Source organism: Aythya ferina, assembly GCF_964211825.1.
Source record: "Aythya ferina genome assembly, contig: HAP1_SCAFFOLD_62, whole genome shotgun sequence".
Lineage (NCBI taxonomy): Eukaryota > Metazoa > Chordata > Aves > Anseriformes > Anatidae > Aythya > Aythya ferina.
This window is the reverse complement of record NW_028181446.1, coordinates 699,731-713,469: the sequence shown is the minus strand read 5'-3', so window position 1 is coordinate 713,469 and position 13,739 is coordinate 699,731.

Below are 13,739 nucleotides of genomic sequence, written 5' to 3'. Positions count from 1 at the left end.
ACCGAAGGGATTCCTATAGGATTTGTGGGTGTGTGATAGGTCCTCGACCCCCTGCAAGACACTCTTACTAAGGTAACCAAGGGCTGTGGGAATTGCCAGAGTAAAATTCCTAGATGGGTCAGACAAAATCGAAGACCAGAGACCAGAAGAAAGGGAGCAAATTACCAGTCATACCACCAGAAAGTCCATTAGGAATAACGATTCGAAATTGGAATGATAGGGACCCCAGAAAAGGAAAAAGTAAATTAAAAATGGTCCAGTATTGTGTGACAGAATGGCCAAAGGAGCCTTTAAGACTACATGTCTTTTGGCCTGTTTTTGGATCCTTCGAAGACTGGATTTGCCAGGCCTTAAATATCCATGTTAATTCAAAGGAAGCTTTTAGCCAGGAAGAAAGTGATTATGCAGGATTATGGATCAGGAGGACTTCACGTCCTTTTCCAGCCTCAATATTTACACTAAAAGCAGGTAAGAAATTTGAAGAACAAGAAGAACATGAAAAAGAAAAAGAAGATAAACGTGAGCCGTTGGATAAGCTACCACCTCCATATCCTAACAATCCACCCCCGGCAGCTCCCCCTCCGGTGGCTGTGGTATCGCCACCAGTACCACCGTTGCCCCAGCTTCCACCACCAACAGCACCAGAATTAGACCGACCTCCGGCCGCATGCAGGAGAAGTAGGACGGATGTATCTGAGAGGGCTTCTCTATATCCCTTAAGGGAGGTAACTGGTGTATAACTGGTGCGCGTCTTGGTGGAGCAGAGACTCCCGGCGTACCCAGCACTGTTTGCTTACCTCTATTCATTCAGTGAATTGTAAACTTTGATTGTAATCCTATTTGGGACTTTTATTTATTATAACAGACAAGCTTGTAAAACGCAGACAACCAGAATCCTTACAGCAATTAGGTGGAAATCACGGCGTAAGAAACATTACCACCTCAAAGAGTAAAAACCTCAAAAGAAATGTGACTTGTAACAGGCCAGCAGCTGTGTATTTTCTGTGAAGCACCAGCTAGATTATGAACCTTGAATAGCACAGTTAAAGGGGAAACAGGGGAGGGTCGGGAGGGTCCCGGTCCTCAGCAGAAAAAAAAAGTGTATAAACTGTGTATGGAATTAGTAGGCACCCTCCTGCTTGTGGGACACCCGCCATTGTAATCTCGAATAATAATGCTACTGTACTGAGATCCTCGACTCAGCCTATGCTATTTGCTACAGATTGATTCAGGGTTTTAAGGTTTCAGGGATTGGGCACTAGGGTTGGGTTTCAGGGTAAGAGGTTTCAGGGTTTATGTTTAGGATTTTAAGGTTTTTAGGGTTGGAGTTTTAACGGTTAGGGTTTTAAGGATTTGGGGGTTAGGGTTTTAAGGGTTTCAGGGTTAGCGTGTTAGGGTATTAGAGTTTTTTGGGTTGTAGTGTTGATATGTTTTTTAGGGTTAGAGTCTTAAGGTTTTATTTTTGGTCAGTTATTTACGGTTAGGGTTTTAAGATCTTTTTTTTTTTTTTTTTTTTTTTTTCAGGTTAGGTTCTCCAGGGCCAGGGTTTTGAGTATCCTAATTTTGGGGGTTTGGATTTTGAGTATCTTAATTTTTGGGGTTAGGCTTTTGTGTGCCCTAATTTTTTGGGATCGGCTTTCAAGCATCCTAAGTAGTTGGGTTAGGGTTTTGAGCATCTTAATATTTTGGGTCTGGGTAATGAGCATCCTCAGTTTTCAGGATAGGGTTTTGAGCATCTTAATGTTTCCAGGATAGCGTTTGGAGCGTCCTAATGTTTTGGGTTGGGGCTTTGAGCGTCCTAATGTTTTTGGGTTAGGGTTTGGAGCGTCCTAAATTTTGAGGATAGGGTTCTGAGCATCTCAGTGTTTCCAGGATAGGGTTTTGAGCGTCCTAAGTATTTGGGATAGGTCTTTGAGCTTCCTAATGTTTTCCGGATAGGGTTTGGAGCATCTTAATGTTTTGGGTTTGGGTTTTGAGCGTCCGAATGTTTTTGGGTTAGGGCTTGGAGCATCCTAATGATTTTGGGTTAGGGCTTTGAGCGTCCTGTTTTCGGGATAGGGTTTTGAGCGTCCAAAGTTTTTGGGTTTGGGTTTTGAGCGTCCAAAGTGTTATAAGTTGCCCCCTTAATTAATTTTCAGAGAGCATTGTATTAATCATAGAAAGGAATTTATTGAGTAAGCAAACATCAAGCAAAACAGCACTGGGCAGCCGGGGAGTCTCAGCTCCGCCAACGGCACGCACCTCACCCCTGCCAGGGTCCCTTTTTATACCTTGCTAATTCTGGGATTACTCAGCACATCCTGGTATATTCTGCGACTGCGCGCACTGTTGCTATGTTCCCTCAACATAACCCTAAAATTAACCGTAACCATTACCCTAACACTTATCCTTACCTAACCCTAATCCTAACCCTTAGTCTAACTTTTAACCCTGACCCATAACCTTAGACTTCCCCTACCCTTACCCTTACTCTTCCCCTTACCCTAACCCTTACCCTTACACTTACGGTTACCATTAACCTTACCCTTACCCGAACACTTACCCTTACCCTATCCCTTACACTAATCCTTATCCATACAACTTCCGCTTACCCTAACACTTAACCTTAACCTAACCCTAACCCTAAACCTTACCTGAACCCTTACCCTGACCCTTACATTAACCCTAACCCTAAAACTTAACCTTAACCTTACCCTTAACCTTAACCTAATACTTACCCTTACTTTTCCCTCACCCTAACCCTAAAATTAACCCTAACCATTACCCCAACACTTACCCTTACCCTAACCCTCACCCTTACCATAACCCATACTCTAACACATACTTCTACCCGTACCCGTACCCTTACCGTAACCCTTACCCTTACCGTTACCGTAACCCTTACCCTTACCCTATCCCTTACCCTTAACCTAACCCTAAACCTTACCCTTATCCTAACACTTACCCTTACCGTAAACCTTACCCTTTCTGCTACATTTACCCTTAGCCTAAATCTAAATCTTACACTTACCCTTAGCCTAACCCTCGCCCTTACCATTACCCATACCCTTATTCTTACCCTTACCGTAACCCTACGGTTACCATTAACCTTACCCTTACCCTAACACTTATCCTGAACCTAACCCTTACCCTAAACCTTACCCCAACCCTTACCCTGACCCTTACATTAACCCTAACCTCTACCCTAAACCTTACACTTACTTTTAACCTTAACCTTACCCTTAACATTAACCTAATACTTACGCATACATTTTCCTGACTTTAACCCTAAAACTAACCCTTACCCTAACCCTTACACTTACCCTAACCCTAACCCTAACCCTTACTCTAACCCTTACCCTGACCTGTACCCTTACACTTACCCTTACCCTTATACTCACCCTAATTCTTACCCATACCATAACCCATACCCTAACACATATTTGTACCCTTAACCTTACCCTTACCCTTACTCTATCTGTTACCCTTACGCTTACCCTTAACATAAACCTTACCCTTGACGTTACCCTTACCATAAGCCCTACAACAACACTTACATGTACACTTACGCTTACACTTACCCTAGCAATTACTCGTACAATTACCCTTACCCTTACCCTTAACCTAAGCCGAAACCTTAAACCTTACAGTAAACCTTACCCTTTCTGCTACACTTACCCTTAGCCTAAATCTAAACCTTACACTTACCCTTACTGTAACCCTCACCCTTACTGTTGCCAATACCCTTACTCTTACCCTTACCCTAACCCTTCTCCTTACACTTACTGTTACCTTTAACATTACCCTTACCCTAACACTTACACTTATCCTTATCCATACCCTTACCCTTACCCTAATCCTTACCCTTAACCTAACCCTAACCCTAAACCTTACCGCAGCCCTTACCCTGACCCTTACATTAACCCTAACCCTTACCCTAAAACTTACACTTACTCTTAACCTTAACCTTACCCTTAACTATTACCCTAACACTTACCCTTATGTTTCCCTCACCCTAACCCTAAAATTAACCCTAACCATTACCCTAACACTTACCCTTACCATAACCCATACCCTAACACGTACTTGTAGCCTTAACTTTACCATTCCCCTTACCCTTACCTTTACTGTCTCCGTTACCCTTACACTTACACTTAACATAAACCTTAAAGTTAACCTAACCCTTGTTATAAATGGCTCAGGATTCAAATTAGGATTAAATAAAAAAATAGGATTTATTGAAAGAATATAAAGGAATAGAGGTAAGCAAACAGCGCTGGGTGCACCGGGAGTCTCCGCTCCACCAGGACGCACACCAGTTACATCAAGCAGCTGATTTTTATGCTCCTAGACTAATACATATTCATTACTACTTCTAAAAAAAATAGATTATTAGAATTAGCTTCCGGGGTGCAGTCCCTCCTACTGGAGCATGCGCAGTCTCCTCTGGGGTCTCTTCTGGGGGTCTCTAGGGGTCTTTCATGCTGAAGGCTCGTAGTCTTCCTCTCCCCCTTTGTACTTACTTGGCACCATACCAAGTTTATAGAACATTCTCTTCAAGACTTGTCTCCCAGCCGTCCTTCAGCTTCTTTTTCCTTCCTCTTAATCTCTCGGCCCCCCTAACCAGATACCAAAGATCCGCATAGTATCCCATAACAGTCACTAGTTGTTATCAGTTGTTCTGAAACTCCCAGACATCAAACACAAACAGCTTCACGAGTAATTAAAACATTCTTCCCCAGCCATTCACAGACACATCTATAGCAGTGTTAGAAATAGAAGTCCGGAATAACAAAAGCAAACAGGTTCATAAATTTAAGGAGTGATAAATTGACTAGAATGAGGGGGAGACTGGGACACGCTGCAGCTGTGGTTCAAGAATTAAATTGCCAGTGCAGGGCCCAGAGGCAGACAGGATTCAAACAGAATTGTTCTTTATGGACACGAATTGTTAAAACATTCCTCACAATCCCTTATCTTCTTTTTAACATCCCCAATTCGTGTCTCTTCTGTTATTAATAATTGGATTTCATCAGTTTGTTCTTGGAGGGTCCAATTCTTAAGCATCATAATTGACATATTCCCTTCTTTTTTTAATGAAGTTATTACAAATGTACTATTTATCACCCGGTGTATTAATAATGTAAGACAAGGTATCATACAAGGTACAAATAATAACGTAATTACACCACATAACAATAAAAATAACACTCTTTTGACCCATGGTCCACCAGGCAGCCATGAAAATAAATCCCATTCCATATCCTTCCAGGTTTGTGTTTGCTCGCTCACCTCCCCCCTCCTTCTCTGGGATGGGAGAGAGAAATGGGAAAGTGAAGCCTGTGAGTTGAGTTAAAAACAAGAAGATAATAACAATAATGATGATAATAGTACTACTAGTAATAATGTGTACGAAACAAGTGATGCACAATGCAATTGCTCACCACCTGCTGTCCGATGCCCAACCTTACCCCGAGCAGTCCGGCCCTCCTCCCAGCCTGCCTGCTGGCAAGACAGTGAGAAGCTGAATTTGGCTTGGTCCTTGGCTTGGTGTAAGCACTGCTCTGTAACAATTAAAAACAATTAAAACATCAGCATATTATTAACATTCTTCTCATCCTAAACCAGAACATAACATTCTATCAGTTACTAGGAAGAAACACCTTTTCATCAATCTTTAAACAGTAATTACTAAAGTTAAATTTTCCACAGACTTCTCCTTCTTGTGCTAGCAAACAATCCAAAGCTAGGCAATTTTGATACAAAGCAGTTCTCATCTTTATAACTCATTTAGATCAGTTCTCATCATTTATAACTATTTCTATTACAGCTAATAACCTAATTATTCTATTAAGTATATATACTGAGGTCCTATAGCCCCAGGATCTGTCTTCTGCCCATGTAGCTGGATCATAATAGGCAAACGCCTTCAGGGTCGATTCAGACTTGTGTTACCGTTCGGCCTGTCAGGGTGATCCAGCTCCTGTAAAACGAATCACAATTTTATATAGGTTTAAAAAAGAGGTTTTTTATGTTATTTTCTCGGGACAACCTGATCTTAGTGTGGGAGAAGTCCGGTCGAGGCCCTCTCATTCGGCAGTCAATACCGATAGGGGTTGCCTCCCTCGGTAGACCATACACACCACAGTGGAGGGTCCTGCCCCAGTCTTGCCTTCTCCCTTTTCTCCCTTTAGGCTTGTCCTTTTTATTTGGCATCCTTAATTCATGCAGAGCCTCGTTGCCAGAATATTAGTTCTCCCTTAGCTTGAGTTTCAGTTTCCCAGGAGCGGACTCAACCCTCCAAGTTTCAGTAGTTACTGGTCCTTTTATTCTGGATGCGTGGGTCCCTTTCTGCAGTTCTCACAGCTGTTTCAGTAGTCAGTAAAACAAGGTACAGTCCCTCACATCGAGGGTTCAGTGATTCTTCCCTCCCGTGGCTGCTTGTTGAAACACTTTATTTTTTATCTTCTGACAAGTTAAATAGCAGTTATTTAATTTGCTTTGCCGTATGGCCCTTTCCAGGTTCCTGTAGCAGGATTCATCTGATAGCCTTTCAGGTTGATACAGATTTGACTACAGGGTTTTGGCATTCATCACTATCTCCACAGTTTCACAGCTGGACAGTCACATTCATTTATGTTGCATTCCTTCAGGGGCTCATCACCCCAGTCCTTGCAGTCTCTCTGCTGGTTACACACTTTATTGATATCTATGCATTCTCCACTTCTGCACTTGAATTTGCCAGGTCCAGAGCACTGAATAACATTGTTACAGTTTGCTTCATCAGTGCCATCCAGACAGTCTCTCACATCACTGCACTGCCTACTCCCATGGACACAGTTCACATCTGAACTGGTCTGGCCTACAGGTCCAGGAAGGGCAGTTAATTTCATCTCTTCCATCCTTACAGTAAGGATCTCTATCACATCGCCACAATTCTCTTCATCTTCTCCACTGTCACAGTCTTTTTCACCATCACATTTCCATGACACTGTTCTCATATGACACAGCTCAGCACTTTCATCAGACCCATCTTCACAATCCAGATCCCCATCACACTGCCATCTGTTTGGCACACACTGACCACTGTTGCACACAAAGTCAGATTCAGCACACATCTTCTTCACACATCTTCTTCACACAAACACTCTCATCACTGCCATCTGAGCAGTCTTCACATTTTACTCTAGCACCGTCGGCAGCAGTGCACAGTCAGGCGAAGGCGAGCAGCAGGCAGAGCGCCTCGCCTCGCACCGTCACCTGTGTCACTTATACTACTCCTATTACCCATGCTGTTAGTGTCAGTGGCATCCTCCTTTTCTTTTTGCCACTGACCATTCACCACAAATGGATGAGACACATGATTACTAGTTAGGAAAGAGAGTGTAACGTCTGCTATATGGCTGCAGGCAGTGCCAGCTGCAACCTTAGGTTTGTGAAAGAGCCTGCTGGTGGTCATTTGGCAGTGTAATCTGCGTCTCTGCACTCCTGCCCTGCAATAGAGCTTAGTCGTCATTAGTAACAGTTATAACACCAATCTGGGGACTAATAGTCTTTTTTGCATTGCAAGATAAACCTTTTATAAAAAGAATGCTAGAGTGAAGCAGCACAGCCGCTGCTGCCGCTGCCTCCATGGTTACGTCAGACAGGCTGCAGGGTCCTGATGTCCGCCCCTCTGCTCTGTGCCGACTGGCCACACGGTGAGGGTCGGCTACCGGTGTCCACTGACGCCTCTGGTCTCCCGTAGCAACTCGATCTTGGATGTCCCGCAATTACTTCAATTCCCCGCGTTTTCCGGCTTCTGTCCGGTCTATTCTGTGTCTCTCAGAGCCGTCCGTGGCTCTGCAGCGTCTCTCAGGGCTCTCTCCGTCCAGTGGTAGTCCCTCCGTAGTGTCTCGGGTCTCCCAGCGCCACTCCAGTCTCTCGGCACCGCTCCGGTCTCTCAGCCTGTTCAGGTCTCAGCGAGTCCAGGTCTCGGCCTGTGCAGGCCTCATATGTTGCAGAAAGCATGTCATATCATGCTCCTGCCTTTTTCTTGTCACAGTCAAAACATTTAAGAGCAAAAATAGGATACACAAGATACACAAGATACACTGGGCACCACCACTCAAAACTTGGATAAAACAGCACTTCTTTTCAGTCTGTCAAGCACTTCGTTCGTCTCTGCCCACTCCCCTTGTGGAGAGTACGGAACAACGGATCGGAACTCTGCACTCGCTTTGCAGCAACGCTGCGTCTCACTCACACAGCACAATCGCACACGGAGGCCTCCAGCACATCTCATTCATACCACAGGAATATAATTTAGAATGATAACCAACCAAACAAGTATTGTCTCTGACTGTGTTCTTCGTGAAGTGACTTGTAACACTTTGTTTCAAACCCTTACATTTACACAAATACTTTCAACACAAAATACATACAATATGCAAATATTACAATATACAAAATGTCAACACAAAATACATACATAAAAACACATACAATTATTAACACTCCAGTTAGTATCCCTCCAGCAGCTGAAAACATACCGTTTGTCTGCAGTTTCAGGAGATCTTTGCTCCTGCGGTGAGCAGCTGAGAGTGGAGTCCCCTCCGAGCAAAAACGCTCAGGGTGCACCTAGGGGCGTCCGCGCTGCAGCCGATCCCGCAGCCGAGCAGAGTGTCTCCTGCCTGGCTCACCAAAATGACTCACAGAAAGCTGACTCCACAATCAGTAAGATTGTAAAGTAGGTATGTTTACTCAGTTCCATGCAGCACGGGGCGGGTAGTCCCACCAAAGTCGTGCACGCCTAACGTGGCAAATTGCTCTAGTAAAGAGTTACATATACATGAACATTCCTATACATATACATATTCCTAAGCTGTCCCTTTGTGAGCAGTCCTCCTTATCTCAGACCCCTTGATTAAAGTCCGAACCATGAGGTTGTTTTTGATCTGGTTCTCGGGGTCCGAGAGGCTCCTGTTATCTGGTGGTATAAGTGCAGCACAGGCACAAATGTAGCACATATTCATTCTTAATCAATTGCTCTCAAATTTCTAATTCCAATGTTTCAGCTTGCTCTTTTCTGGATCCATGGGTATTCTACTATTAATGTTCAAAGCCTGACAGACCCCGTCCTCCGTGGATCAAAATACATGGGGTCTTAAGAGTTCTTTTGGTCATTCTATCATATAATACAGGATCATTTTTAATTTCCTCTTTAATTTTCTGGGGCCCCTATTGTTCCAATTTCTAATCATTATTCGTAATGGACTTTTTGGTCATATATCTGGTAATTTGCTCCCTTTCTGGTCCTTGGTCTTCGATTTTATCTGACCCATCCGGGAATTTTACTAGTGGCAATTCCCACAGTCCTTGGTTGCCCCTAGTGAGAGTGTCTTGCAGGGGGTTTAGGACCTATCACCCACCCACGTATCCCTCTCTTCACCAGCCCAGCACCCCCGACAGGAGATTAGAACTGGTGAGAAAACAAAAAGACCTCCACACGGACTTTAGAAGTCTCAGTTACACTCTCACACACAAACACTAGCAACCGCACCTTTACCCAACCGGACGGTATCTTACGAATCAGTCGTATTCATCCAGAATCCAACTGGACGGTATCCACAAGCATCTCTGCTGTCTTCTATGAAAGAATATAAAGGAATAGAGGTAAGCAAACAGCGCTGGGTGCACCGGGAGTCTCCGCTCCACCAGGACGCACACCAGTTACATCAAGCAGCTGATTTTTATGCTCCTAGACTAATACATATTCATTACTACTTCTAAAAAAAATAGATTATTAAAATTAGCTTCCGGGGTGCAGTCTCTCCTACTGGAGCATGCGCAGTCTCCTCTGGGGTCTCTTCTGGGGGTCTCTAGGGGTCTTTCATGCTGAAGGCTCTGATTCAAAGATCGAAGCCGAAATTCCTTTAAGTGGTATATTCTTTATTGTAGCGCTGGATGCACGGGGGATCTCTCCACCTATCGTGCATACCCAAAGCGGAAAGCAGTCTTGAATTTATACAATCAATCTATCAATATTCTACAAGTGCCTATACATATTCATTACCTATCCCCGCCTTCCCTCGCTTCTCATGCTAATTAGCCTTTTGGCACCTTGCGCCTGCGTAGAGCCTCCCAAGAATTGTGGGCAGGGGTCTTTGGGACGTGGGCAGGGGTCTTTGGGAGGAAGACCCCGAGTCTTCCTCACAGTGTACTTTTCACCTTTGGTCAGGAATCTGCTGAATTGGCATGTTTCTTAATTGCAAGAGCTGGTTGTTGCTAATTCTTCCGTTTGTTGTATCTTTATAATGAATTCCAATGTCCAGTTTCAAGATTTATAGTCCTTACATTCGTTTCTCTGTCCGCCTGCCGCTTCCTTATCATGAGTTCCAGTGTCTTGTTTCGAGATATACAGTCCATGTCTGGGGATTGCCCTTGCCTCCCCAATACCTCCCCAGTACCTCCTTAATCAATCCCCCCTTTTCTTTTCCCATGCAAATTCTTTTGCATCAGATACTTTCTTTATTTACAGTAACACAACAAAGCAGGCATCTAAACAACATGCACACAAATATTCCTAACACTACTAACACGATTAGAGCAATGAATACTTGTTTCAACCATTGGAAATTGGGCAACCAGGAGGTTAACTTAGTCCATAGTTCACTAAAACTCCATGAAAGATCATCTTTACTGATCTCATGTAGGATCCTGGTCTGCTTCCATATTTCTTCCAGGTCGGTAGAGATCCTTCCACTCTGATCTACATACATACAATAACTTGTGTTTATTACTGTACAGACTCCCCCTTGAGTGGCCAGTAACAAGTCTAGGGTCATCCGATTTTGGAATACTACCTGTGATAAACTAGATATCTCTTCTTGTTGAGCCTTTATAGCATCCAGAATTTTGTTTTCTAACTTCTCTATAATTGCAGAAATATTAACTATTGCCTTTTCCAATTCACTCACTCCTAACCATGGGATAAACCATCGAACGAAACTATGAAAAGCGGTGTGTCTCTCTATCAATGGATTGTTAATTTTTCGTCTGATTCTCCGCATATGAGTTCTCAAGTAACCTCGAGGCACTACATCATGTACTGTCATATTGGGGACTACCGCTCCAAGAGTGCAAGTTCCCTTCCAATTCTCAGGCAAGACCTTACGGGCTGTATCGTTGCATAGCCAATACCACCCTTTTCCTTCTGGAACCGTCCAGCTGGTTGAATTTGCCCAGCCGCTAGTCGTACTAATATCAATTGTTCAATTACAAGATGTCTGATTTCCCACATAGGTAGTATCCGTATTTATACAATGCTGTTTTCCTATACCCTTAGGCAGGTTACACCTTTGTACACATACATAATAGGATTCTAACGGCATGAAGCTACTCACTTCTAGTTCCAAAACTTCTTAATATTTTCGACCCCAAGATGTGTTTTCCCACAAATTAGTCCAAGATAAGTTTGCAGGCAAGGGAATCCCGATTAACGATACACCCTTATTCCCATGCTGTGGCAGATGGGTGCATACCCAACAGTTCGTCTTATTAGTTACTTGAGAAATTGTTTGTATTAAGGTCAGGTGTAAATTCTCATCCCAAGTTGCCCACCCCAAATCCGAGAACCGCACCCCTGCAATCATTAGGATCTGGAAAACCGTAATTTTGTTGGTCCAATTGGAGTGGTGGTCTATATCCTCGCCGGGACCTTCTTCACCCTTGAATTGTGGATCCAAGCTGCTTGCTTCTTAATCTTAATGGCGGTGTGTGTTGTCAGTAATACTTGGTATGCTCCCATCCACTTTCCTTCCATTTTTCCTGTAGGAGTTGTCCTGAAAAAGTCTTTATATATATATAATTCCCGAGCTTAAAGGGGTGGATTGGTTGATCCAACCCTCTAGCCCTGGTCCCTAAAACAAATGTATGTACTTTATTTAATTGTTTCTGAAGTTCAGTTATATAAGCATATAAATATTCTGATCCTAACTGCGTTAGGTCCTCTCCACTAAATAGAAATTGCTACGGCCTTCCATATAAGATTTTGAAGGGACTCAAATTCCCTTTTATTCTATGTTTGACTCTAATTCCAAGTAATGCTAAAGGGAGGGATTGAGGCCATGACAAATTAGCTTCTTATCCAATTTTAGCTATTTATTGTTTAATTAAATGGTTCATTTTTTCTACCTGTCCACTTGCCTGTGGTCTATAAGGAGTATGCAGTTGCCAATCTATCTTTAGAATCTTACTTATCTGTTCTACCACTTGTGCACAAAAATGTGAAACTCTATCAGAAGACATTGCTACTAGAATCCCAAAGCATGGTATTATTTCATTTAACAAGACTTTAACCACTTCTCTTGCTTTGGTTGTTCGACAGGGAAAGGCTTCAGGCCTTCCTGAAAACGTGTCAGTCAGAACCAGTAAATAATGATACCCCCCTTTTCTAGGGAGTTCTGAAAAATCAATTTGCCACTGTTGCCCCGAATAATTTCCTTTACCGATTATTCCAAACTTTATTCTATTCTTGGTATTGGGGTTATTGTATAAACAAATGCTACATTGTTGAGTTACTTGTTTTATCATATCGTCCCACTAATGTCTGACGCAGGCTCTTATGCAGTGTGCCAGCTCCCCAATACGTTTTATTGTGTTCTGTAAGAACTATGGGCCATGTCAAACTAGAGGGTATTACTATGTGGTTATCTTTTAAATATACTCATCCATCTGGTTTCATTTTACCTTTCAAATCTTCAATTAATTTTAAGTCTTCTTTTGTATAATTTGGATATAGTTTGGATTTTACCGTCTGGTATCAAAGACAATGCCTTCACCTCAGTTATTTCAGCTGCCTGCTTAGCCTCTGCCAATCGATTTCCAATTTCAAAATCGGTGTTCCCCTTTTGGTGTCCCTGGCAATGCATGATAGCTACCTTTTCTGGTTGTTTTACAGCCTCTAACAATTTTAAAATTTCTTCAGCATACTTTGTGTTTTCACTGAGCGGTCAGCAATCCATGTTCTTTCCAAATTGCTCCATGAGCATGTACCACGCCGAATGTATATTTAGAATCTGTCCAAATATTTACCCTTTTTCCTGCTGCCAGTTCCAATGCTCTCATGAGAGCAACTATCTCCGCCTTTTGAGCTGATGTTCCAGGGGGTAAAGGCTTAGACTCGATTACCTGCTGAGTAGTTGTTATAGCATATCCAGCTTTATGTTGTCTTTGCATAACAAAACTGCTCCCATCCGTGAACCAAGTTTCTTCCGCGTCTTCCATGGGCTCCTCCTTAAGGTCTGGTCGGCTGGAATACACAGTCTCTAGAGTTTCTAAACAATCGTGAATCACAGGTTGTGCTGGAGCATCACTAAGAAAAGAGGCTAGATTCACAATATTAGTTATCACAATTTCCACGTCGTCCTGTTCTACCAATATTGCTTGATATTTCAAAATCATCAATTCTTGTTTAAGTTGTTTAAAGACTTTTTGTGCTTCTCCAGTCCAGACTAACTTTGACTGGTTAATCTTTATCAATTCACATAGAGGCTTTACCAATAGTCCATAATTATAAATCCAAAGGCGACACCAACCTGTCATTCCTAAAAAGGTTTGTAGCTCCTTTACCATTTGAGGTTCTGGAGTCCGGCAAATGACTTCCTTATGTTCAGTTCCTAGTTCTCGTTGTCCTTCCGAAATTTCAAATCCCAGATAGGTCACACTTTGTTGAGCCAGCTGGACTTTCTGTCAAGAGACTTGATATCCATTTAAACCCA